General features: G+C 51.1%; 15 non-coding genes across 15 annotated transcripts; all 15 read right to left on the reverse strand.

Moving 5' to 3' along the window:
* Positions 1-1,138: 1,138 nt before the first annotated feature.
* On the reverse strand, positions 1,139-1,210 carry trnad-guc (transfer RNA aspartic acid (anticodon GUC)). Its single transcript has one exon. It is a non-coding gene; the product is annotated as a tRNA-Asp (tRNA).
* A 2,816-nt stretch (positions 1,211-4,026) lies between these two features.
* On the reverse strand, positions 4,027-4,098 carry trnam-cau (transfer RNA methionine (anticodon CAU)). The gene has a single exon. It is a non-coding gene; the product is annotated as a tRNA-Met (tRNA).
* Positions 4,099-4,485: 387 nt separating this feature from the next.
* On the reverse strand, positions 4,486-4,557 carry trnad-guc (transfer RNA aspartic acid (anticodon GUC)). The gene has a single exon. It is a non-coding gene; the product is annotated as a tRNA-Asp (tRNA).
* A 2,816-nt stretch (positions 4,558-7,373) lies between these two features.
* trnam-cau (transfer RNA methionine (anticodon CAU)) lies at positions 7,374-7,445 on the reverse strand. Its single transcript has one exon. It is a non-coding gene; the product is annotated as a tRNA-Met (tRNA).
* Positions 7,446-10,721: 3,276 nt separating this feature from the next.
* trnam-cau (transfer RNA methionine (anticodon CAU)) lies at positions 10,722-10,793 on the reverse strand. Its single transcript has one exon. It is a non-coding gene; the product is annotated as a tRNA-Met (tRNA).
* A 387-nt stretch (positions 10,794-11,180) lies between these two features.
* trnad-guc (transfer RNA aspartic acid (anticodon GUC)) lies at positions 11,181-11,252 on the reverse strand. The gene has a single exon. It is a non-coding gene; the product is annotated as a tRNA-Asp (tRNA).
* A 2,816-nt stretch (positions 11,253-14,068) lies between these two features.
* trnam-cau (transfer RNA methionine (anticodon CAU)) lies at positions 14,069-14,140 on the reverse strand. Its single transcript has one exon. It is a non-coding gene; the product is annotated as a tRNA-Met (tRNA).
* A 2,331-nt stretch (positions 14,141-16,471) lies between these two features.
* trnat-agu (transfer RNA threonine (anticodon AGU)) lies at positions 16,472-16,545 on the reverse strand. The gene has a single exon. It is a non-coding gene; the product is annotated as a tRNA-Thr (tRNA).
* A 342-nt stretch (positions 16,546-16,887) lies between these two features.
* trnag-gcc (transfer RNA glycine (anticodon GCC)) lies at positions 16,888-16,958 on the reverse strand. Its single transcript has one exon. It is a non-coding gene; the product is annotated as a tRNA-Gly (tRNA).
* A 1,535-nt stretch (positions 16,959-18,493) lies between these two features.
* On the reverse strand, positions 18,494-18,565 carry trnam-cau (transfer RNA methionine (anticodon CAU)). Its single transcript has one exon. It is a non-coding gene; the product is annotated as a tRNA-Met (tRNA).
* Positions 18,566-18,960: 395 nt separating this feature from the next.
* trnad-guc (transfer RNA aspartic acid (anticodon GUC)) lies at positions 18,961-19,032 on the reverse strand. Its single transcript has one exon. It is a non-coding gene; the product is annotated as a tRNA-Asp (tRNA).
* A 2,815-nt stretch (positions 19,033-21,847) lies between these two features.
* Positions 21,848-21,919, reverse strand: trnam-cau (transfer RNA methionine (anticodon CAU)). Its single transcript has one exon. It is a non-coding gene; the product is annotated as a tRNA-Met (tRNA).
* Positions 21,920-22,314: 395 nt separating this feature from the next.
* On the reverse strand, positions 22,315-22,386 carry trnad-guc (transfer RNA aspartic acid (anticodon GUC)). The gene has a single exon. It is a non-coding gene; the product is annotated as a tRNA-Asp (tRNA).
* Positions 22,387-25,202: 2,816 nt separating this feature from the next.
* trnam-cau (transfer RNA methionine (anticodon CAU)) lies at positions 25,203-25,274 on the reverse strand. The gene has a single exon. It is a non-coding gene; the product is annotated as a tRNA-Met (tRNA).
* A 395-nt stretch (positions 25,275-25,669) lies between these two features.
* trnad-guc (transfer RNA aspartic acid (anticodon GUC)) lies at positions 25,670-25,741 on the reverse strand. Its single transcript has one exon. It is a non-coding gene; the product is annotated as a tRNA-Asp (tRNA).
* Between the last annotated feature and the right edge of the window lie 509 nt (positions 25,742-26,250).

Here is a 26,250-nt window from a genome sequence, read left to right on the forward strand (position 1 = left end):
GGCATCTAGTCCGGATGCCTCCCGGACGCCTCCCTGGTGAGGTGTTCCGGGCATACCCAGCTGGGAAGAGGCCCCGGGGCAGACCGAGGACACGCTGGAGGGATTATGTCTCACAGCTGGCCTGGGAACACCTTGGTGTCCTCCCGGTGGAGCTGGAGGAGGTGGCCGGTCACCGGGAAATCTGGGCTTCCCTACTAAGACTGCTGCCCCCCGCGACCTGGACCTGGATAAGCGGAGGAAAATGGATGGATGGATGGACTTGTATACTAAAATGAGATGGAGATAATTGCAATATTTGTCAGAATAGTTCTGGAACAAATGGTGGAAGGAGTATCTGACCAACATTGCTCTGAGACAAAGATGGCATACGCCAAGAAGAAACATGCAAGTTGGAGATGTGGTGATCGTCAAAGAGGAGGAGGTTCCCCGAAACAAACGGAAACTGGCTGGGATTCTTCAAGTCCATAAGAGTGACAATGGACTAGTGAGGACAGTTGCGGTGTTTCACGATGCTTCAATGTCCCGCAATGGCGTGTGAATGCACTCAAGAGCAATAAATGCATCGAGAACAGCAGTCAAGGAAGCGTGAACTCTTTACTGGACCAGGTCAGCTAAGTAACAAAGACAATACATCTGCAAGCTCTTCAAAGGACACGTAAAGAGCACAGCCATAGCAGAGGATGGTTTCCATCCATCGTGCCTGGGTTATGGGCCCAGCACGCTACCGCTGCGCCACTCTGCTGCCGACATCTGTACAAGTACCCTGCTTTGTGCGGCTCCTTTTGAGTGTCCTCTGTTGTCAGTGAACCTCACAAGGTCAAAGTTTTTTTTTTCCTGATCAGGGCACCGTTTTAGGTTGGGTGGATGAGTGATCGAAGGCGCCAGATTAAGGTCCCTTACGCTCAGGAGGCTCTGGTTGAAATCCCACAGCTGGCATTTTCCTGGTCAGCTCCATTATCCACGCCTGGAATGATTTGGCAGCAAAAGACTGTCAGATTGTAAAAGACACCTGAACACCGTGAGAAGAAGATTAAGAGAGGTTTTGTTCTAATGAGAAAGGTTTGTTTAACCGGACTGGTTGTTGCAACCGCAACCCGACTCAAGGTTCAACGTGACATTGTGACATACAAAAGCCGAACTCCCCGTCGGGGAATCGAACCCCGGTCTTCCACGTGACAGGCGGAGATACTGTCCACTATACTAACGAGGACGGCTGCTGAGTTGATGTGGTGTCGATTGGCCAAAGGGTAATTCAGAATAGGCTCGTGGCCCATGACCGTTTTCATGGTAGCTGGAGACTTTAACCACTGAAATCCATCCCACTTATCCTCATCAACGGACTGTATTCCCCACCCGTTACCAGCATGGGGACATTCCAACCCAAGATGGGAACACACTGGACCGGGGACATAGCAACATAGTAGGTGGCACAGACACAGCTTCACATTGCCCCCACTTTTAGACCCGACTGAAAAAGGACTCTCTTGCTTGGCGCTAACATGATGACCATTAGCATGTTAGCATTTAAGCTAATTTACTCATGTCTCAAGGTAAATAGACACATGGCATGATGTGGGGACACTATGGGACTGCCTTAACACTTTTGGACCTTGAGGCTGTCTTGATAGTTTTTTTTTTTTACCCCGGACACAGTCTCTTTGAGAGGAGGCTGCGGTCCATCAGGACCAAAACCTCACGCCACAAAAACAAGTTTCTTCCTGTCTGCTGTCAGCCTCATCAACAAGGCCCGGAACCCCCCCTGACACTGTTCACACCCCACCTCTGCCTCACCCTGCCACTTTGACACTCTATATGCGTTAAATTAACGCTCAGTTTGGACTCTTAGGAAAAACAATCAGACTGCACTTTCGGAATAACAAACAAAAAACAGACTGCGTACATATATTTATACTGCATTCTGTATATTTTGTATTTTCATTTTTTAATAGATGTGTCTGCACCTACTTCACCAAAACAAATCCCCAGTCGAGGTCAGCAGGCCCCGTCTCCACTGTAAACAGTGTGGACTGGGCTCTGCTTCCCTTTTCGGAGGCGCCGGACGGTTTGCCAGAACCCCTTCGAGGCCGACCGAAAGTCGTGCTCCATGGCCTCACCGAATTCCTCCCACACCCGAGTTTTTGCCTGGACAACCGCCGAAGCCGCGAACCGTTTGGCCTGACAGTACCTGTCAGCTGCTTCCGGAGTCCCACAAGCCATCAATGCTGGATAGGACTCCTTCTTCAGCTTGACGGCGGCCCTGACTTCTGGTGTCCACCATCGGGTTCGGGGCCTGCAGCCACGACTGGCACCGACGGCCTTGCAGCTGCAACTCCGGTCAGCCGCCTCAGCAATGGAGGCACGGAATATGGCCCATTCGGACTCAATATCCCGGTCCTCCCCCGGGATGCAGGTGAAGCTCTGCCAGAGGGGAGAGTTGAAGACTCGACGAACGGGAGACTCTGCCAGACGTTCCCAGCACACCCTCACTACTCATTTGGGTCTACCAGGTCTGTATCACCAAAAGATGTGGGGCTCGAACCCACGACCCTGATATTAAGAGTCTCATGCTCTCCCGACTGAGCTAACCGGACCTTTTTCGGCCAGGATATCACTTTTTAATTATTTTTTTAATTGATGTGGACTTCTTGATGTTTAATCAATTCCACAGCCAACCTAGTTTCTCAGGGAAAAAATTGTGATGCGTAATGCATGCCAGGTGATGTTCATCTAGCGAGCAGACATTCTTGTGGGGGACAAGCTCAACAGTAGGAATGTTAAGAGAACTGACCAGTCCGCTATCAATGAAGTTCTCGTCCGCCCCAGAGTCAATTAATGCTGTGGTAGGAGAAGCTTCCCCCGCCCAGGATATCGTACCTTCCACCTGAAGTCGGCCCACCAAAGCGGATGACGCAGCCGGTGTGGTTGGAGCGGGCAGTGCCAGCAGCTGGGGAATATCCCTGGCGGAGGAAGAGCGTTGGCGTGCTGGGCGAACTGGACAGCGGGAAATTGTGTGTAGGACTCCCACAGTACAGGCGTAGAGAGGGAAAGTGGGAGCGTGAGGTCGACAGACGGATCGGCGCAGCCTCGGCAGTAATGCGGTCGCTGTAACGGACCGTCGTGGTTAAAAAAGCTCTCAATTTACCGGTCGATCTATGTTCCCACCCTCACCTATGGTCATGAGCTTTGGGTCATGACCGAAAGAATGACATCTCGGATACAGGCGGCTGAAATGAGTTTCCTCCGTAGGGTAGCTGGACTCACCCTAAGAGATAGGGTGAGGAGCTCAGTCATCCGGGAGGGCTCAGAGTAGAGCCGCTTCTCCTTCACATCGAGAGGAGTCAGTTGAGGTAGCTCGGGCATCTAGTCCGGATGCCTCCCGGACGCCTCCCTGGTGAGGTGTTCCGGGCATACCCAGCCGGGAAAAGGCCCCGGGGCAGACCTAGGACACGCTGGAGGGATTATGTCTCACAGCTGGCCTGGGAACACCTTGGTGTCCTCCCGGTGGAGCTGGAGGAGGTGGCCGGGGACCGGGAAATCTTGGCTTCCCTACTAAGACTGCTGCCCCCCGCGACCTGGACCTGGATAAGTGGAGGAAAATGGATGGATGGATGGACTTGTATACTAAAATGAGATGGAGATAATTGCAATATTTGTCGGAATAGTTCTGGAACAAATGGTGGAAGGAGTATCTGACCAACATTGCTCTGAGACAAAGATGGCATACGCCAAGAAGAAACATGCAAGTTGGAGATGTGGTGATCGTCAAAGAGGAGGAGGTTCCCCGAAACGAACGGAAACTGGCTGGGATTCTTCAAGTCCATAAGAGTGACAATGGACGAGTGAGGACAGTTGCGGTGTTTCGCGATGCTCCAATGTCCCGCAATGGCGTGTGAATGCACTCAAGAGCAATAAATGCATCGAGAACAGCAGTAAAGGAAGCGTGAACTCTTTACTGGACCAGGTCAGCTAAGTAACAAAGACAATACATCTGCAAGCTCTTCAAAGGACACGTAAAGAGCACAGCCATAGCAGAGGATGGTTTCGATCCATCGACCTCTGGGTTATGGGCCCAGCACGCTACCGCTGCGCCACTCTGCTGCCGACATCTGTACAAGTACCCTGCTTTGTGCGGCTCCTTTTGAGTGTCCTCTGTTGTCAGTGAACCTCACAAGGTCACAGTTTTTTTTTCCTGATCAGGGCACCGTTTTAGGTTGGGTGGATGAGTGATCGAAGGCGCCAGATTAAGGTTCCTTACGCTCAGGAGGCTCTGGTTGAAATCCCACAGCTGGCATTTTCCTGGTCAGCTTCATTATCCACGCCTGGAGTGATTTGGCAGCAAAAGACTGTCAGATTGTAAAAGACACCTGAACACCGTGAGAAGAAGATTAAGAGAGGTTTTGTTCTAATGAGAAAGGTTTGTTTAACCGGACTGGTTGTTGCAACCGCAACCCGACTCAAGGTTCAATGTGACATACAAAAGAGGAACTCCCCGTCGGGGAATCGAACCCCGGTCTTCCACGTGACAGGCGGAGATACTGTCCACTATACTAACGAGGACTGCTGCTGAGTTGATGTGGTGTCGATTGGCCAAAGGGTAATTCAGAATAGGCTCGTGGCCCATGACCGTTTTCATGGTAGCTGGAGACTTTAACCACTGAAATCCATCCCGCTTATCCTCATCAACGGACTGTATTCCCCACCCGTTACCAGCATGGGGACATTCCAACCCAAGATGGGAACACACTGGACCGGGGACACAGCAACATAGTAGGTGGCACAGACACAGCTTCACATTGCCCCCACTTTTAGACCCGACTGAAAAAGGACTCTCTTGCTTGGCGCTAACATGATGACCATTAGCATGTTAGCATTTAAGCTAATTTACTCATGTCTCAAGGCAAATAGACACATGGCATGATGTGGGGACACTATGGGACTGCCTTAACACTTTTGGACCTTGAGGCTGTCTTGATAGTTTTTTTTTTTTACCCCGGACACAGTCTCTTTGAGAGGAGTCTGCGGTCCATCAGGACCAAAACCTCACGCCACAAAAACAAGTTTCTTCCTGTCTGCTGTCAGCCTCATCAACAAGGCACGGAACCCCCCCTGACACTGTTCACACCCCACCTCTGCCTCACCCTGCCACTTTGACACTCTATATGCGTTAAATTAACGCTCAGTTTGGACTCTTAGGAAAAACAATCAGACTGCACTTTCGGAATAACAAACAAAAAACAGACTGCGTACATATATTTATACTGCATTCTGTATATTTTGTATTTTCATTTTTTAATAGATGTGTCTGCACCTACTTCACCAAAACAAATCCCCAGTCGAGGTCAGCAGGCCCCGTCTCCACTGTAAACAGTGTGGACTGGGCTCTGCTTCCCTTTTCGGAGGCGCCGGACGGTTTGCCAGAACCCCTTCGAGGCCGACCGAAAGTCGTGCTCCATGGCCTCACCGAATTCCTCCCACACCCGAGTTTTTGCCTGGACAACCGCCGAAGCCGCGAACCGTTTGGCCTGACAGTACCTGTCAGCTGCTTCCGGAGTCCCACAAGCCATCAATGCTGGATAGGACTCCTTCTTCAGCTTGACGGCGGCCCTGACTTCTGGTGTCCACCATCGGGTTCGGGGCCTGCAGCCACGACTGGCACCGACGGCCTTGCAGCTGCAACTCCGGTCAGCCGCCTCAGCAATGGAGGCACGGAATATGGCCCATTCGGACTCAATATCCCGGTCCTCCCCCGGGATGCAGGTGAAGCTCTGCCAGAGGTGAGAGTTGAAGACTCGACGAACGGGAGACTCTGCCAGACGTTCCCAGCACACCCTCACTACTCATTTGGTTCTACCAGGTCTGTATCACCAAAAGATGTGGGGCTCGAACCCACGACCCTGATATTAAGAGTCTCATGCTCTCCCGACTGAGCTAACCGGACCTTTTTCGGCCAGGATATCACTTTTTAATTATTTTTTTAATTGATGTGGACTTCTTGATGTTTAATCAATTCCACAGCCAACCTAGTTTCTCAGGGAAAAAATTGTGATGCGTAATGCATGCCAGGTGATGTTCATCTAGCGAGCAGACATTCTTGTGGGGGACAAGCTCAACAGTAGGAATGTTAAGAGAACTGACCAGTCCGCTATCAATGAAGTTCTCGTCCGCCCCAGAGTCAATTAATGCTGTGGTAGGAGAAGCTTCCCCCGCCCAGGATATCGTACCTTCCACCTGAAGTCGGCCCACCAAAGCGGATGACGCAGCCGGTGTGGTTGGAGCGGGCAGTGCCAGCAGCTGGGGAATATCCCTGGCGGAGGAAGAGCATTGGCGTGCTGGGCGAACTGGACAGCGGGAAATTGTGTGTAGGACTCCCACAGTACAGGCGTAGAGAGGGAAAGTGGGAGCGTGAGGTCGACAGACGGATCGGCGCAGCCTCGGCAGTAATGCGGTCGCTGTAACGGACCGTTGTGGTTAAAAAAGCTCTCAATTTACCGGTCGATCTATGTTCCCACCCTCACCTATGGTCATGAGCTTTGGGTCATGACCGAAAGAATGACATCTCGGATACAGGCGGCTGAAATGAGTTTCCTCCGTAGGGTAGCTGGACTCACCCTAAGAGATAGGGTGAGGAGCTCAGTCATCCGGGAGGGCTCAGAGTAGAGCCGCTTCTCCTTCACATCGAGAGGAGTCAGTTGAGGTAGCTCGGGCATCTAGTCCGGATGCCTCCCGGACACCTCCCTGGTGAGGTGTTCCGGGCATACCCAGCCGGGAAAAGGCCCCGGGGCAGACCTAGGACACGCTGGAGGGATTATGTCTCACAGCTGGCCTGGGAACACCTTGGTGTCCTCCCGGTGGAGCTGGAGGAGGTGGCCGGGGACCGGGAAATCTTGGCTTCCCTACTAAGACTGCTGCCCCCCGCGACCTGGACCTGGATAAGTGGAGGAAAATGGATGGATGGATGGACTTGTATACTAAAATGAGATGGAGATAATTGCAATATTTGTCGGAATAGTTCTGGAACAAATGGTGGAAGGAGTATCTGACCAACATTGCTCTGAGACAAAGATGGCATACGCCAAGAAGAAACATGCAAGTTGGAGATGTGGTGATCGTCAAAGAGGAGGAGGTTCCCCGAAACGAACGGAAACTGGCTGGGATTCTTCAAGTCCATAAGAGTGACAATGGACGAGTGAGGACAGTTGCGGTGTTTCGCGATGCTTCAATGTCCCGCAATGGCGTGTGAATGCACTCAAGAGCAATAAATGCATCGAGAACAGCAGTAAAGGAAGCGTGAACTCTTTACTGGACCAGGTCAGCTAAGTAACAAAGACAATACATCTGCAAGCTCTTCAAAGGACACGTAAAGAGCACAGCCATAGCAGAGGATGGTTTCGATCCATCGACCTCTGGGTTATGGGCCCAGCACGCTACCGCTGCGCCACTCTGCTGCCGACATCTGTACAAGTACCCTGCTTTGTGCGGCTCCTTTTGAGTGTCCTCTGTTGTCAGTGAACCTCACAAGGTCACAGTTTTTTTTTCCTGATCAGGGCACCGTTTTAGGTTGGGTGGATGAGTGATCGAAGGCGCCAGATTAAGGTTCCTTACGCTCAGGAGGCTCTGGTTGAAATCCCACAGCTGGCATTTTCCTGGTCAGCTTCATTATCCACGCCTGGAATGATTTGGCAGCAAAAGACTGTCAGATTGTAAAAGACACCTGAACACCGTGAGAAGAAGATTAAGAGAGGTTTTGTTCTAATGAGAAAGGTTTGTTTAACCGGACTGGTTGTTGCAACCGCAACCCGACTCAAGGTTCAATGTGACATACAAAAGAGGAACTCCCCGTCGGGGAATCGAACCCCAGTCTTCCACGTGACAGGCGGAGATACTGTCCACTATACTAACGAGGACTGCTGCTGAGTTGATGTGGTGTCGATTGGCCAAAGGGTAATTCAGAATAGGCTCGTGGCCCATGACCGTTTTCATGGTAGCTGGAGAATTTAACCACTGAAATCCATCCCGCTTATCCTCATCAACGGACTGTATTCCCCACCCGTTACCAGCATGGGGACATTCCAACCCAAGATGGGAACACACTGGACCGGGGACACAGCAACATAGTAGGTGGCACAGACACAGCTTCACATTGCCCCCACTTTTAGACCCGACTGAAAAAGGACTCTCTTGCTTGGCGCTAACATGATGACCATTAGCATGTTAGCATTTAAGCTAATTTACTCATGTCTCAAGGCAAATAGACACATGGCATGATGTGGGGACACTATGGGACTGCCTTAACACTTTTGGACCTTGAGGCTGTCTTGATAGTTTTTTTTTTTTACCCCGGACACAGTCTCTTTGAGAGGAGTCTGCGGTCCATCAGGACCAAAACCTCACGCCACAAAAACAAGTTTCTTCCTGTCTGCTGTCAGCCTCATCAACAAGGCACGGAACCCCCCCTGACACTGTTCACACCCCACCTCTGCCTCACCCTGCCACTTTGACACTCTATATGCGTTAAATTAACGCTCAGTTTGGACTCTTAGGAAAAACAATCAGACTGCACTTTCGGAATAACGAACAAAAAACAGACTGCGTACATATATTTATACTGCATTCTGTATATTTTGTATTTTCATTTTTTTATAGATGTGTCTGCACCTACTTCACCAAAACAAATCCCCAGTCGAGGTCAGCAGGCCCCGTCTCCACTGTAAACAGTGTGGACTGGGCTCTGCTTCCCTTTTCGGAGGCGCCGGACGGTTTGCCAGAACCCCTTCGAGGCCGACCGAAAGTCGTGCTCCATGGCCTCACCGAATTCCTCCCACACCCGAGTTTTTGCCTGGACAACCGCCGAAGCCGCGAACCGTTTGGCCTGACAGTACCTGTCAGCTGCTTCCGGAGTCCCACAAGCCATCAATGCTGGATAGGACTCCTTCTTCAGCTTGACGGCGGCCCTGACTTCTGGTGTCCACCATCGGGTTCGGGGCCTGCAGCCACGACTGGCACCGACGGCCTTGCAGCTGCAACTCCGGTCAGCCGCCTCAGCAATGGAGGCACGGAATATGGCCCATTCGGACTCAATATCCCGGTCCTCCCCCGGGATGCAGGTGAAGCTCTGCCAGAGGTGAGAGTTGAAGACTCGACGAACGGGAGACTCTGCCAGACGTTCCCAGCACACCCTCACTACTCATTTGGTTCTACCAGGTCTGTATCACCAAAAGATGTGGGGCTCGAACCCACGACCCTGATATTAAGAGTCTCATGCTCTCCCGACTGAGCTAACCGGACCTTTTTCGGCCAGGATATCACTTTTTAATTAATTTTTTTAATTGATGTGGACTTCTTGATGTTTAATCAATTCCACAGCCAACCTAGTTTCTCAGGGAAAAAATTGTGATGCGTAATGCATGCCAGGTGATGTTCATCTAGCGAGCAGACATTCTTGTGGGGGACAAGCTCAACAGTAGGAATGTTAAGAGAACTGACCAGTCCGCTATCAATGAAGTTCTCGTCCGCCCCAGAGTCAATTAATGCTGTGGTAGGAGAAGCTTCCCCCGCCCAGGATATCGTACCTTCCACCTGAAGTCGGCCCACCAAAGCGGATGACGCAGCCGGTGTGGTTGGAGCGGGCAGTGCCAGCAGCTGGGGAATATCCCTGGCGGAGGAAGAGCGTTGGCGTGCTGGGCGAACTGGACAGCGGGAAATTGTGTGTAGGACTCCCACAGTACAGGCGTAGAGAGGGAAAGTGGGAGCGTGAGGTCGACAGACGGATCGGCGCAGCCTCGGCAGTAATGCGGTCGCTGTAACGGACCGTCGTGGTTAAAAAAGCTCTCAATTTACCGGTCGATCTATGTTCCCACCCTCACCTATGGTCATGAGCTTTGGGTCATGACCGAAAGAATGACATCTCGGATACAGGCGGCTGAAATGAGTTTCCTCCGTAGGGTAGCTGGACTCACCCTAAGAGATAGGGTGAGGAGCTCAGTCATCCGGGAGGGCTCAGAGTAGAGCCGCTTCTCCTTCACATCGAGAGGAGTCAGTTGAGGTAGCTCGGGCATCTAGTCCGGATGCCTCCCGGACGCCTCCCTGGTGAGGTGTTCCGGGCATACCCAGCCGGGAAAAGGCCCCGGGGCAGACCTAGGACACGCTGGAGGGATTATGTCTCACAGCTGGCCTGGGAACACCTTGGTGTCCTCCCGGTGGAGCTGGAGGAGGTGGCCGGGGACCGGGAAATCTTGGCTTCCCTACTAAGACTGCTGCCCCCCGCGACCTGGACCTGGATAAGTGGAGGAAAATGGATGGATGGATGGACTTGTATACTAAAATGAGATGGAGATAATTGCAATATTTGTCGGAATAGTTCTGGAACAAATGGTGGAAGGAGTATCTGACCAACATTGCTCTGAGACAAAGATGGCATACGCCAAGAAGAAACATGCAAGTTGGAGATGTGGTGATCATCAAAGAGGAGGAGGTTCCCCGAAACGAACGGAAACTGGCTGGGATTCTTCAAGTCCATAAGAGTGACAATGGACGAGTGAGGACAGTTGCGGTGTTTCGCGATGCTTCAATGTCCCGCAATGGCGTGTGAATGCACTCAAGAGCAATAAATGCATCGAGAACAGCAGTAAAGGAAGCGTGAACTCTTTACTGGACCAGGTCAGCTAAGTAACAAAGACAATACATCTGCAAGCTCTTCAAAGGACACGTAAAGAGCACAGCCATAGCAGAGGATGGTTTCGATCCATCGACCTCTGGGTTATGGGCCCAGCACGCTACCGCTGCGCCACTCTGCTGCCGACATCTGTACAAGTACCCTGCTTTGTGCGGCTCCTTTTGAGTGTCCTCTGTTGTCAGTGAACCTCACAAGGTCACAGTTTTTTTTTCCTGATCAGGGCACCGTTTTAGGTTGGGTGGATGAGTGATCGAAGGCGCCAGATTAAGGTTCCTTACGCTCAGGAGGCTCTGGTTGAAATCCCACAGCTGGCATTTTCCTGGTCAGCTTCATTATCCACGCCTGGAATGATTTGGCAGCAAAAGACTGTCAGATTGTAAAAGACACCTGAACACCGTGAGAAGAAGATTAAGAGAGGTTTTGTTCTAATGAGAAAGGTTTGTTTAACCGGACTGGTTGTTGCAACCGCAACCCGACTCAAGGTTCAATGTGACATACAAAAGAGGAACTCCCCGTCGGGGAATCGAACCCCGGTCTTCCACGTGACAGGCGGAGATACTGTCCACTATACTAACGAGGACTGCTGCTGAGTTGATGTGGTGTCGATTGGCCAAAGGGTAATTCAGAATAGGCTCGTGGCCCATGACCGTTTTCATGGTAGCTGGAGAATTTAACCACTGAAATCCATCCCGCTTATCCTCATCAACGGACTGTATTCCCCACCCGTTACCAGCATGGGGACATTCCAACCCAAGATGGGAACACACTGGACCGGGGACACAGCAACATAGTAGGTGGCACAGACACAGCTTCACATTGCCCCCACTTTTAGACCCGACTGAAAAAGGACTCTCTTGCTTGGCGCTAACATGATGACCATTAGCATGTTAGCATTTAAGCTAATTTACTCATGTCTCAAGGCAAATAGACACATGGCATGATGTGGGGACACTATGGGACTGCCTTAACACTTTTGGACCTTGAGGCTGTCTTGATAGTTTTTTTTTTTTACCCCGGACACAGTCTCTTTGAGAGGAGTCTGCGGTCCATCAGGACCAAAACCTCACGCCACAAAAACAAGTTTCTTCCTGTCTGCTGTCAGCCTCATCAACAAGGCACGGAACCCCCCCTGACACTGTTCACACCCCACCTCTGCCTCACCCTGCCACTTTGACACTCTATATGCGTTAAATTAACGCTCAGTTTGGACTCTTAGGAAAAACAATCAGACTGCACTTTCGGAATAACAAACAAAAAACAGACTGCGTACATATATTTATACTGCATTCTGTATATTTTGTATTTTCATTTTTTAATAGATGTGTCTGCACCTACTTCACCAAAACAAATCCCCAGTCGAGGTCAGCAGGCCCCGTCTCCACTGTAAACAGTGTGGACTGGGCTCTGCTTCCCTTTTCGGAGGCGCCGGACGGTTTGCCAGAACCCCTTCGAGGCCGACCGAAAGTCGTGCTCCATGGCCTCACCGAATTCCTCCCACACCCGAGTTTTTGCCTGGACAACCGCCGAAGCCGCAAACCGTTTGGCCTGACAGTACCTGTCAGCTGCTTCCGGAGTCCCACAAGCCATCAATGCTGGATAGGACTCCTTCTTCAGCTTGACGGCGGCCCTGACTTCTGGTGTCCACCATCGGGTTCGGGGCCTGCCGCCACGACTGGCACCGACGGCCTTGCAGCTGCAACTCCGGTCAGCCGCCTCAGCAATGGAGGCACGGAATATGGCCCATTCGGACTCAATATCCCGGTCCTCCCCCGGGATGCAGGTGAAGCTCTGCCAGAGGTGAGAGTTGAAGACTCGATGAACGGGAGACTCTGCCAGACGTTCCCAGCACACCCTCACTACTCATTTGGGTCTACCAGGTCTGTATCACCAAAAGATGTGGGGCTCGAACCCACGACCCTGATATTAAGAGTCTCATGCTCTCCCGACTGAGCTAACCGGACCTTTTTCGGCCAGGATATCACTTTTTAATTATTTTTTTAATTGATGTGGACTTCTTGATGTTTAATCAATTCCACAGCCAACCTAGTTTCTCAGGGAAAAAATTGTGATGCGTAATGCATGCCAGGTGATGTTCATCTAGCGAGCAGACATTCTTGTGGGGGACAAGCTCAACAGTAGGAATGTTAAGAGAACTGACCAGTCCGCTATCAATGAAGTTCTCGTCCGCCCCAGAGTCAATTAATGCTGTGGTAGGAGAAGCTTCCCCCGCCCAGGATATCGTACCTTCCACCTGAAGTCGGCCCACCAAAGCGGATGACGCAGCCGGTGTGGTTGGAGCGGGCAGTGCCAGCAGCTGGGGAATATCCCTGGCGGAGGAAGAGCATTGGCGTGCTGGGCGAACTGGACAGCGGGAAATTGTGTGTAGGACTCCCACAGTACAGGCGTAGAGAGGGAAAGTGGGAGCGTGAGGTCGACAGACGGATCGGCGCAGCCTCGGCAGTAATGCGGTCGCTGTAACGGACCGTCGTGGTTAAAAAAGCTCTCAATTTACCGGTCGATCTATGTTCCCACCCTCACCTATGGTCATGAGCTTTGGGTCATGACCGAAAGAATGACATCTCGGATACAGGCGGCTGAAATGAGTTTCCTCCGTAGGGTAGCTGGACTCACCCTAAGAGATAGGGTGAGGAGCTCAGTCATCCGGGAGGGCTCAGAGTAGAGCCGCTTCTCCTTCACATCGAGAGGAGTCAGTTGAGGTAGCTCGGGCATCTAGTCCGGATGCCTCCCGGACACCTCCCTGGTGAGGTGTTCCGGGCATACCCAGCCGGGAAAAGGCCCCGGGGCAGACCTAGGACACGCTGGAGGGATTATGTCTCACAGCTGGCCTGGGAACACCTTGGTGTCCTCCCGGTGGAGCTGGAGGAGGTGGCCGGGGACCGGGAAATCTTGGCTTCCCTACTAAGACTGCTGCCCCCCGCGACCTGGACCTGGATAAGTGGAGGAAAATGGATGGATGGATGGACTTGTATACTAAAATGAGATGGAGATAATTGCAATATTTGTCGGAATAGTTCTGGAACAAATGGTGGAAGGAGTATCTGACCAACATTGCTCTGAGACAAAGATGGCATACGCCAAGAAGAAACATGCAAGTTGGAGATGTGGTGATCGTCAAAGAGGAGGAGGTTCCCCGAAACGAACGGAAACTGGCTGGGATTCTTCAAGTCCATAAGAGTGACAATGGACGAGTGAGGACAGTTGCGGTGTTTCGCGATGCTTCAATGTCCCGCAATGGCGTGTGAATGCACTCAAGAGCAATAAATGCATCGAGAACAGCAGTAAAGGAAGCGTGAACTCTTTACTGGACCAGGTCAGCTAAGTAACAAAGACAATACATCTGCAAGCTCTTCAAAGGACACGTAAAGAGCACAGCCATAGCAGAGGATGGTTTCGATCCATCGACCTCTGGGTTATGGGCCCAGCACGCTACCGCTGCGCCACTCTGCTGCCGACATCTGTACAAGTACCCTGCTTTGTGCGGCTCCTTTTGAGTGTCCTCTGTTGTCAGTGAACCTCACAAGGTCACAGTTTTTTTTTCCTGATCAGGGCACCGTTTTAGGTTGGGTGGATGAGTGATCGAAGGCGCCAGATTAAGGTTCCTTACGCTCAGGAGGCTCTGGTTGAAATCCCACAGCTGGCATTTTCCTGGTCAGCTTCATTATCCACGCCTGGAATGATTTGGCAGCAAAAGACTGTCAGATTGTAAAAGACACCTGAACACCGTGAGAAGAAGATTAAGAGAGGTTTTGTTCTAATGAGAAAGGTTTGTTTAACCGGACTGGTTGTTGCAACCGCAACCCGACTCAAGGTTCAATGTGACATACAAAAGAGGAACTCCCCGTCGGGGAATCGAACCCCAGTCTTCCACGTGACAGGCGGAGATACTGTCCACTATACTAACGAGGACTGCTGCTGAGTTGATGTGGTGTCGATTGGCCAAAGGGTAATTCAGAATAGGCTCGTAGGTAGCTGGAGAATTTAACCACTGAAATCCATCCCGCTTATCCTCATCAACGGACTGTATTCCCCACCCGTTACCAGCATGGGGACATTCCAACCCAAGATGGGAACACACTGGACCGGGGACACAGCAACATAGTAGGTGGCACAGACACAGCTTCACATTGCCCCCACTTTTAGACCCGACTGAAAAAGGACTCTCTTGCTTGGCGCTAACATGATGACCATTAGCATGTTAGCATTTAAGCTAATTTACTCATGTCTCAAGGCAAATAGACACATGGCATGATGTGGGGACACTATGGGACTGCCTTAACACTTTTGGACCTTGAGGCTGTCTTGATAGTTTTTTTTTTTTACCCCGGACACAGTCTCTTTGAGAGGAGTCTGCGGTCCATCAGGACCAAAACCTCACGCCACAAAAACAAGTTTCTTCCTGTCTGCTGTCAGCCTCATCAACAAGGCACGGAACCCCCCCTGACACTGTTCACACCCCACCTCTGCCTCACCCTGCCACTTTGACACTCTATATGCGTTAAATTAACGCTCAGTTTGGACTCTTAGGAAAAACAATCAGACTGCACTTTCGGAATAACAAACAAAAAACAGACTGCGTACATATATTTATACTGCATTCTGTATATTTTGTATTTTCATTTTTTAATAGATGTGTCTGCACCTACTTCACCAAAACAAATCCCCAGTCGAGGTCAGCAGGCCCCGTCTCCACTGTAAACAGTGTGGACTGGGCTCTGCTTCCCTTTTCGGAGGCGCCGGACGGTTTGCCAGAACCCCTTCGAGGCCGACCGAAAGTCGTGCTCCATGGCCTCACCGAATTCCTCCCACACCCGAGTTTTTGCCTGGACAACCGCTGAAGCCGCGAACCGTTTGGCCTGACAGTACCTGTCAGCTGCTTCCGGAGTCCCACAAGCCATCAATGCTGGATAGGACTCCTTCTTCAGCTTGACGGCGGCCCTGACTTCTGGTGTCCACCATCGGGTTCGGGGCCTGCCGCCACGACTGGCACCGACGGCCTTGCAGCTGCAACTCCGGTCAGCCGCCTCAGCAATGGAGGCACGGAATATGGCCCATTCGGACTCAATATCCCGGTCCTCCCCCGGGATGCAGGTGAAGCTCTGCCAGAGGTGAGAGTTGAAGACTCGATGAACGGGAGACTCTGCCAGACGTTCCCAGCACACCCTCACTACTCATTTGGGTCTACCAGGTCTGTATCACCAAAAGATGTGGGGCTCGAACCCACGACCCTGATATTAAGAGTCTCATGCTCTCCCGACTGAGCTAACCGGACCTTTTTCGGCCAGGATATCACTTTTTAATTATTTTTTTAATTGATGTGGACTTCTTGATGTTTAATCAATTCCACAGCCAACCTAGTTTCTCAGGGAAAAAAGGAGCGAGAGGTTCAGTCATAGCTGAGAACTTTGAAAGTGTAGTCATCTTAACCCTCCCGTTATGTTCATTTGTCAGGAACAGCCATGATGTTCCCAGGTCAGTTTGCATGCTTATTTATCTGAAAGATGTCCAAAACCAAAAAAAAAATCCCCACAAGCATTGTTAGTTATTCACTACTAACTCCATTACTAACTATTCTAACAATGTTTAGTGCAATGGTGTAACTTACCGCTCACAGGTAATGGTTTAATTAAAAAAATGGATTCAAGCACCTTCTGGCGTAATGGGATCCACAACAATCACGTCAGCTGTGGATGCAACGTCAATTCGTTCTTGAAGGGCAAGTGACAAAAAGAAGTACATGGTTCAGAAATCAGCTGCCAAAGTTTCACTGACCAAGCACCCAGGCACTGCTGGGATTTGAACCCAGGATCTCCTGTTTACTAGACAGGCACTTTGACCAGCTTAGCCACAGTGCCAGCAGTGCATCTGGCACCAACACAAAAACAGTTCGCCAATGGGGAAAAATGTTCATACAAGGGAGGGAGTCCAAAGTCCAACACATGTGTGAATTGAGAGTCCCTGGGTGGGATCGAACCACCAACCTCTCAGTTAACAGCCAAACGTGCTGAGCAATTGTGCGACAGAGACTACAACAGCATGACTGCAGTCAGGTTTCACAAAGTGCTGTCCACCTTAACTCTCGGGTGGTCCGGTCTGTTACGTTTCAGGTGTCATTCTGAATACTGCACTTTCGCAGGAAAAGAGCCTTTGTACTTTTTCAACATGAGCTCTAAAGAAAGGTATAAGCTGAGATATACTGCATTGGCCGGGAATCGGACCCGGGCCTCCCGCTTGGCAAGCGAGAATTCTACCACTGAACCACCAATGCCACATTGTGAAACACTGTCGGAGAACAAATTAAATTGTCGAGTGGATGTGCCTCTGCAAAGTGGCGCTGAATGACAAAACATCACAACACACGCAAGGGATGCCAGGGGAGGCCGAGTACTAACAGAGCTGAGCGAGAGGGCATAAGAAAAAAATTAGTGACCTTTTGGTGGTTTCCCGACAGCACCAAGGATATGGTGCACGTCTGATGCGTAATGCATGCCAGGTGATGTTCATCTAGCGAGCAGACATTCTTGTGGGGGACAAGCTCAACAGTAGGAATGTTAAGAGAACTGACCAGTCCGCTATCAATGAAGTTCTCGTCCGCCCCAGAGTCAATTAATGCTGTGGTAGGAGAAGCTTCCCCCGCCCAGGATATCGTACCTTCCACCTGAAGTCGGCCCACCAAAGCGGATGACGCAGCCGGTGTGGTTGGAGCGGGCAGTGCCAGCAGCTGGGGAATATCCCTGGCGGAGGAAGAGCGTTGGCGTGCTGGGCGAACTGGACAGCGGGAAATTGTGTGTAGGACTCCCACAGTACAGGCGTAGAGAGGGAAAGTGGGAGCGTGAGGTCGACAGACGGATCGGCGCAGCCTCGGCAGTAATGCGGTCGCTGTAACGGACCGTCGTGGTTAAAAAAGCTCTCAATTTACCAGTCGATCTATGTTCCCACCCTCACCTATGGTCATGAGCTTTGGGTCATGACCGAAAGAATGACATCTCGGATACAGGCGGCTGAAATGAGTTTCCTCCGTAAGGTAGCTGGACTCACCCTAAGAGATAGGGTGAGGAGCTCAGTCATCCGGGAGGGCTCAGAGTAGAGCCGCTTCTCCTTCACATCGAGAGGAGTCAGTTGAGGTAGCTCGGGCATCTAGTCCGGATGCCTCCCGGACGCCTCCCTGGTGAGGTGTTCCGGGCAAACCCAGCCGGGAAAAGGCCCCGGGGCAGACCTAGGACACGCTGGAGGGATTATGTCTCACAGCTGGCCTGGGAACACCTTGGTGTCCTCCCGGTGGAGCTGGAGGAGGTGGCCGGGGACCGGGAAATCTTGGCTTCCCTACTAAGACTGCTGCCCCCCGCGACCTGGACCTGGATAAGTGGAGGAAAATGGATGGATGGATGGACTTGTATACTAAAATGAGATGGAGATAATTGCAATATTTGTCGGAATAGTTCTGGAACAAATGGTGGAAGGAGTATCTGACCAACATTGCTCTGAGACAAAGATGGCATACGCCAAGAAGAAACATGCAAGTTGGAGATGTGGTGATCGTCAAAGAGGAGGAGGTTCCCCGAAACGAACGGAAACTGGCTGGGATTCTTCAAGTCCATAAGAGTGACAATGGACGAGTGAGGACAGTTGCGGTGTTTCGCGATGCTTCAATGTCCCGCAATGGCGTGTGAATGCACTCAAGAGCAATAAATGCATCGAGAACAGCAGTAAAGGAAGCGTGAACTCTTTACTGGACCAGGTCAGCTAAGTAACAAAGACAATACATCTGCAAGCTCTTCAAAGGACACGTAAAGAGCACAGCCATAGCAGAGGATGGTTTCGATCCATCGACCTCTGGGTTATGGGCCCAGCACGCTACCGCTGCGCCACTCTGCTGCCGACATCTGTACAAGTACCCTGCTTTGTGCGGCTCCTTTTGAGTGTCCTCTGTTGTCAGTGAACCTCACAAGGTCACAGTTTTTTTTTCCTGATCAGGGCACCGTTTTAGGTTGGGTGGATGAGTGATCGAAGGCGCCAGATTAAGGTTCCTTACGCTCAGGAGGCTCTGGTTGAAATCCCACAGCTGTCATTTTCCTGGTCAGCTTCATTATCCACGCCTGGAATGATTTGGCAGCAAAAGAATGTCAGATTGTAAAAGACACCTGAACACCGTGAGAAGAAGATTAAGAGAGGTTTTGTTCTAATGAGAAAGGTTTGTTTAACCGGACTGGTTGTTGCAACCGCAACCCGACTCAAGGTTCAACGTGACATTGTGACATACAAAAGAGGAACTCCCCGTCGGGGAATCGAACCCCGGTCTTCCACGTGACAGGCGGAGATACTGTCCACTATACTAACGAGGACTGCTGCTGAGTTGATGTGGTGTCGATTGGCCAAAGGGTAATTCAGAATAGGCTCGTGGCCCATGACCGTTTTCATGGTAGCTGGAGACTTTAACCACTGAAATCCATCCCACTTATCCTCATCAACGGACTGTATTCCCCACCCGTTACCAGCATGGGGACATTCCAACCCAAGATGGGAACACACTGGACCGGGGACATAGCAACATAGTAGGTGGCACAGACACAGCTTCACATTGCCCCCACTTTTAGACCCGACTGAAAAAGGACTCTCTTGCTTGGCGCTAACATGATGACCATTAGCATGTTAGCATTTAAGCTAATTTACTCATGTCTCAAGGTAAATAGACACATGGCATGATGTGGGGACACTATGGGACTGCCTTAACACTTTTGGACCTTGAGGCTGTCTTGATAGTTTTTTTTTTTACCCCGGACACAGTCTCTTTGAGAGGAGGCTGCGGTCCATCAGGACCAAAACCTCACGCCACAAAAACAAGTTTCTTCCTGTCTGCTGTCAGCCTCATCAACAAGGCCCGGAACCCCCCCTGACACTGTTCACACCCCACCTATGCCTCACCCTGCCACTTTGACACTCTATATGCGTTAAATTAACGCTCAGTTTGGACTCTTAGGAAAAACAATCAGACTGCACTTTCGGAATAACAAACAAAAAACAGACTGCGTACATATATTTATACTGCATTCTGTATATTTTGTATTTTCATTTTTTAATAGATGTGTCTGCACCTACTTCACCAAAACAAATCCCCAGTCGAGGTCAGCAGGCCCCGTCTCCACTGTAAACAGTGTGGACTGGGCTCTGCTTCCCTTTTCGGAGGCGCCGGACGGTTTGCCAGAACCCCTTCGAGGCCGACCGAAAGTCGTGCTCCATGGCCTCACCGAATTCCTCCCACACCCGAGTTTTTGCCTGGACAACCGCCGAAGCCGCGAACCGTTTGGCCTGACAGTACCTGTCAGCTGCTTCCGGAGTCCCACAAGCAGTCAATGCTGGATAGGACTCCTTCTTCAGCTTGACGGCGGCCCTGACTTCTGGTGTCCACCATCGGGTTCGGGGCCTGAAGCCACGACTGGCACCGACGGCCTTGCAGCTGCAACTCCGGTCAGCCGCCTCAGCAATGGAGGCACGGAATATGGCCCATTCGGACTCAATATCCCGGTCCTCCCCCGGGATGCAGGTGAAGCTCTGTCAGAGGTGAGAGTTGAAGACTCGACGAACGGGAGACTCTGCCAGACGTTCCCAGCACACCCTCACTACTCATTTGGGTCTACCAGGTCTGTATCACCAAAAGATGTGGGGCTCGAACCCACGACCCTGATATTAAGAGTCTCATGCTCTCCCGACTGAGCTAACCGGACCTTTTTCGGCCAGGATATCACTTTTTAATTATTTTTTTAATTGATGTGGACTTCTTGATGTTTAATCAATTCCACAGCCAACCTAGTTTCTCAGGGAAAAAATTGTGATGCGTAATGCATGCCAGGTGATGTTCATCTAGCGAGCAGACATTCTTGTGGGGGACAAGCTCAACAGTAGGAATGTTAAGAGAACTGACCAGTCCGCTATCAATGAAGTTCTCGTCCGCCCCAGAGTCAATTAATGCTGTGGTAGGAGAAGCTTCCCCCGCCCAGGATATCGTACCTTCCACCTGAAGTCGGCCCACCAAAGCGGATGACGCAGCCGGTGTGGTTGGAGCGGGCAGTGCCAGCAGCTGGGGAATATCCCTGGCGGAGGAAGAGCGTTGGCGTGCTGGGCGAACTGGACAGCGGGAAATTGTGTGTAGGACTCCCACAGTACAGGCGTAGAGAGGGAAAGTGGGAGCGTGAGGTCGACAGACGGATCGGCGCAGCCTCGGCAGTAATGCGGTCGCTGTAACGGACCGTCGTGGTTAAAAAAGCTCTCAATTTACCGGTCGATCTATGTTCCCACCCTCACCTATGGTCATGAGCTTTGGGTCATGACCGAAAGAATGACATCTCGGATACAGGCGGCTGAAATGAGTTTCCTCCGTAGGGTAGCTGGACTCACCCTAAGAGATAGGGTGAGGAGCTCAGTCATCCGGGAGGGCTCAGAGTAGAGCCGCTTCTCCTTCACATCGAGAGGAGTCAGTTGAGGTAGCTCGGGCATCTAGTCCGGATGCCTCCCGGACGCCTCCCTGGTGAGGTGTTCCGGGCATACCCAGCCGGGAAAAGGCCCCGGGGCAGACCTAGGACACGCTGGAGGGATTATGTCTCACAGCTGGCCTGGAAACACCTTGGTGTCCTCCCGGTGGAGCTGGAGGAGGTGGCCGGGGACCGGGAAATCTTGGCTTCCCTACTAAGACTGCTGCCCCCCGCGACCTGGACCTGGATAAGTGGAGGAAAATGGATGGATGGATGGACTTGTATACTAAAATGAGATGGAGATAATTGCAATATTTGTCGGAATAGTTCTGGAACAAATGGTGGAAGGAGTATCTGACCAACATTGCTCTGAGACAAAGATGGCATACGCCAAGAAGAAACATGCAAGTTGGAGATGTGATGATCGTCAAAGAGGAGGAGGTTCCCCGAAACGAACGGAAACTGGCTGGGATTCTTCAAGTCCATAAGAGTGACAATGGACGAGTGAGGACAGTTGCGGTGTTTCGCGATGCTTCAATGTCCCGCAATGGCGTGTGAATGCACTCAAGAGCAATAAATGCATCGAGAACAGCAGTAAAGGAAGCGTGAACTCTTTACTGGACCAGGTCAGCTAAGTAACAAAGACAATACATCTGCAAGCTCTTCAAAGGACACGTGAAGAGCACAGCCATAGCAGAGGATGGTTTCGATCCATCGACCTCTGGGTTATGGGCCCAGCACGCTACCGCTGCGCCACTCTGCTGCCGACATCTGTACAAGTACCCTGCTTTGTGCGGCTCCTTTTGAGTGTCCTCTGTTGTCAGTGAACCTCACAAGGTCACAGTTTTTTTTTCCTGATCAGGGCACCGTTTTAGGTTGGGTGGATGAGTGATCGAAGGCGCCAGATTAAGGTTCCTTACGCTCAGGAGGCTCTGGTTGAAATCCCACAGCTGTCATTTTCCTGGTCAGCTTCATTATCCACGCCTGGAATGATTTGGCAGCAAAAGACTGTCAGATTGTAAAAGACACCTGAACACCGTGAGAAGAAGATTAAGAGAGGTTTTGTTCTAATGAGAAAGGTTTGTTTAACCGGACTGGTTGTTGCAACCGCAACCCGACTCAAGGTTCAACGTGACATTGTGACATACAAAAGACGAACTCCCCGTCGGGGAATCGAACCCCGGTCTTCCACGTGACAGGCGGAGATACTGTCCACTATACTAACGAGGACGGCTGCTGAGTTGATGTGGTGTCGATTGGCCAAAGGGTAATTCAGAATAGGCTCGTGGCCCATGACCGTTTTCATGGTAGCTGGAGACTTTAACCACTGAAATCCATCCCACTTATCCTCATCAACGGACTGTATTCCCCACCCGTTACCAGCATGGGGACATTCCAACCCAAGATGGGAACACACTGGACCGGGGACATAGCAACATAGTAGGTGGCACAGACACAGCTTCACATTGCCCCCACTTTTAGACCCGACTGAAAAAGGACTCTCTTGCTTGGCGCTAACATGATGACCATTAGCATGTTAGCATTTAAGCTAATTTACTCATGTCTCAAGGTAAATAGACACATGGCATGATGTGGGGACACTATGGGACTGCCTTAACACTTTTGGACCTTGAGGCTGTCTTGATAGTTTTTTTTTTTTACCCCGGACACAGTCTCTTTGAGAGGAGGCTGCGGTCCATCAGGACCAAAACCTCACGCCACAAAAACAAGTTTCTTCCTGTCTGCTGTCAGCCTCATCAACAAGGCCCGGAACCCCCCCTGACACTGTTCACACCCCACCTCTGCCTCACCCTGCCACTTTGACACTCTATATGCGTTAAATTAACGCTCAGTTTGGACTCTTAGGAAAAACAATCAGACTGCACTTTCGGAATAACAAACAAAAAACAGACTGCGTACATATATTTATACTGCATTCTGTATATTTTGTATTTTCATTTTTTAATAGATGTGTCTGCACCTACTTCACCAAAACAAATCCCCAGTCGAGGTCAGCAGGCCCCGTCTCCACTGTAAACAGTGTGGACTGGGCTCTGCTTCCCTTTTCGGAGGCGCCGGACGGTTTGCCAGAACCCCTTCGAGGCCGACCGAAAGTCGTGCTCCATGGCCTCACCGAATTCCTCCCACACCCGAGTTTTTGCCTGGACAACCGCCGAAGCCGCGAACCGTTTGGCCTGACAGTACCTGTCAGCTGCTTCCGGAGTCCCACAAGCCATCAATGCTGGATAGGACTCCTTCTTCAGCTTGACGGCGGCCCTGACTTCTGGTGTCCACCATCGGGTTCGGGGCCTGCAGCCACGACTGGCACCGACGGCCTTGCAGCTGCAACTCCGGTCAGCCGCCTCAGCAATGGAGGCACGGAATATGGCCCATTCGGACTCAATATCCCGGTCCTCCCCCGGGATGCAGGTGAAGCTCTGCCAGAGGGGAGAGTTGAAGACTCGACGAACGGGAGACTCTGCCAGACGTTCCCAGCACACCCTCACTACTCATTTGGGTCTACCAGGTCTGTATCACCAAAAGATGTGGGGCTCGAACCCACGACCCTGATATTAAGAGTCTCATGCTCTCCCGACTGAGCTAACCGGACCTTTTTCGGCCAGGATATCACTTTTTAATTATTTTTTTAATTGATGTGGACTTCTTGATGTTTAATCAATTCCACAGCCAACCTAGTTTCTCAGGGAAAAAATTGTGATGCGTAATGCATGCCAGGTGATGTTCATCTAGCGAGCAGACATTCTTGTGGGGGACAAGCTCAACAGTAGGAATGTTAAGAGAACTGACCAGTCCGCTATCAATGAAGTTCTCGTCCGCCCCAGAGTCAATTAATGCTGTGGTAGGAGAAGCTTCCCCCGCCCAGGATATCGTACCTTCCACCTGAAGTCGGCCCACCAAAGCGGATGACGCAGCCGGTGTGGTTGGAGCGGGCAGTGCCAGCAGCTGGGGAATATCCCTGGCGGAGGAAGAGCGTTGGCGTGCTGGGCGAACTGGACAGCGGGAAATTGTGTGTAGGACTCCCACAGTACAGGCGTAGAGAGGGAAAGTGGGAGCGTGAGGTCGACAGACGGATCGGCGCAGCCTCGGCAGTAATGCGGTCGCTGTAACGGACCGTCGTGGTTAAAAAAGCTCTCAATTTACCGGTCGATCTATGTTCCCACCCTCACCTATGGTCATGAGCTTTGGGTCATGACCGAAAGAATGACATCTCGGATACAGGCGGCTGAAATGAGTTTCCTCCGTAAGGTAGCTGGACTCACCCTAAGAGATAGGGTGAGGAGCTCAGTCATCCGGGAGGGCTCAGAGTAGAGCCGCTTCTCCTTCACATCGAGAGGAGTCAGTTGAGGTAGCTCGGGCATCTAGTCCGGATGCCTCCCGGACGCCTCCCTGGTGAGGTGTTCCGGGCAAACCCAGCCGGGAAAAGGCCCCGGGGCAGACCTAGGACACGCTGGAGGGATTATGTCTCACAGCTGGCCTGGGAACACCTTGGTGTCCTCCCGGTGGAGCTGGAGGAGGTGGCCGGGGACCGGGAAATCTTGGCTTCCCTACTAAGACTGCTGCCCCCCGCGACCTGGACCTGGATAAGTGGAGGAAAATGGATGGATGGATGGACTTGTATACTAAAATGAGATGGAGATAATTGCAATATTTGTCGGAATAGTTCTGGAACAAATGGTGGAAGGAGTATCTGACCAACATTGCTCTGAGACAAAGATGGCATACGCCAAGAAGAAACATGCAAGTTGGAGATGTGGTGATCGTCAAAGAGGAGGAGGTTCCCCGAAACGAACGGAAACTGGCTGGGATTCTTCAAGTCCATAAGAGTGACAATGGACGAGTGAGGACAGTTGCGGTGTTTCGCGATGCTTCAATGTCCCGCAATGGCGTGTGAATGCACTCAAGAGCAATAAATGCATCGAGAACAGCAGTAAAGGAAGCGTGAACTCTTTACTGGACCAGGTCAGCTAAGTAACAAAGACAATACATCTGCAAGCTCTTCAAAGGACACGTAAAGAGCACAGCCATAGCAGAGGATGGTTTCGATCCATCGACCTCTGGGTTATGGGCCCAGCACGCTACCGCTGCGCCACTCTGCTGCCGACATCTGTACAAGTACCCTGCTTTGTGCGGCTCCTTTTGAGTGTCCTCTGTTGTCAGTGAACCTCACAAGGTCACAGTTTTTTTTTCCTGATCAGGGCACCGTTTTAGGTTGGGTGGATGAGTGATCGAAGGCGCCAGATTAAGGTTCCTTACGCTCAGGAGGCTCTGGTTGAAATCCCACAGCTGTCATTTTCCTGGTCAGCTTCATTATCCACGCCTGGAATGATTTGGCAGCAAAAGAATGTCAGATTGTAAAAGACACCTGAACACCGTGAGAAGAAGATTAAGAGAGGTTTTGTTCTAATGAGAAAGGTTTGTTTAACCGGACTGGTTGTTGCAACCGCAACCCGACTCAAGGTTCAACGTGACATTGTGACATACAAAAGAGGAACTCCCCGTCGGGGAATCGAACCCCGGTCTTCCACGTGACAGGCGGAGATACTGTCCACTATACTAACGAGGACTGCTGCTGAGTTGATGTGGTGTCGATTGGCCAAAGGGTAATTCAGAATAGGCTCGTGGCCCATGACCGTTTTCATGGTAGCTGGAGACTTTAACCACTGAAATCCATCCCACTTATCCTCATCAACGGACTGTATTCCCCACCCGTTACCAGCATGGGGACATTCCAACCCAAGATGGGAACACACTGGACCGGGGACATAGCAACATAGTAGGTGGCACAGACACAGCTTCACATTGCCCCCACTTTTAGACCCGACTGAAAAAGGACTCTCTTGCTTGGCGCTAACATGATGACCATTAGCATGTTAGCATTTAAGCTAATTTACTCATGTCTCAAGGTAAATAGACACATGGCATGATGTGGGGACACTATGGGACTGCCTTAACACTTTTGGACCTTGAGGCTGTCTTGATAGTTTTTTTTTTACCCCGGACACAGTCTCTTTGAGAGGAGGCTGCGGTCCATCAGGACCAAAACCTCACGCCACAAAAACAAGTTTCTTCCTG

The sequence above is a fragment of the Doryrhamphus excisus genome, linkage group LG6 (genome assembly GCF_037039965.1).
Source record: "Doryrhamphus excisus strain RoL-2023G ecotype Guam linkage group LG6, RoL_Dexc_Guam_v1.1, whole genome shotgun sequence".
Taxonomy (NCBI): domain Eukaryota; kingdom Metazoa; phylum Chordata; class Actinopteri; order Syngnathiformes; family Syngnathidae; genus Doryrhamphus; species Doryrhamphus excisus.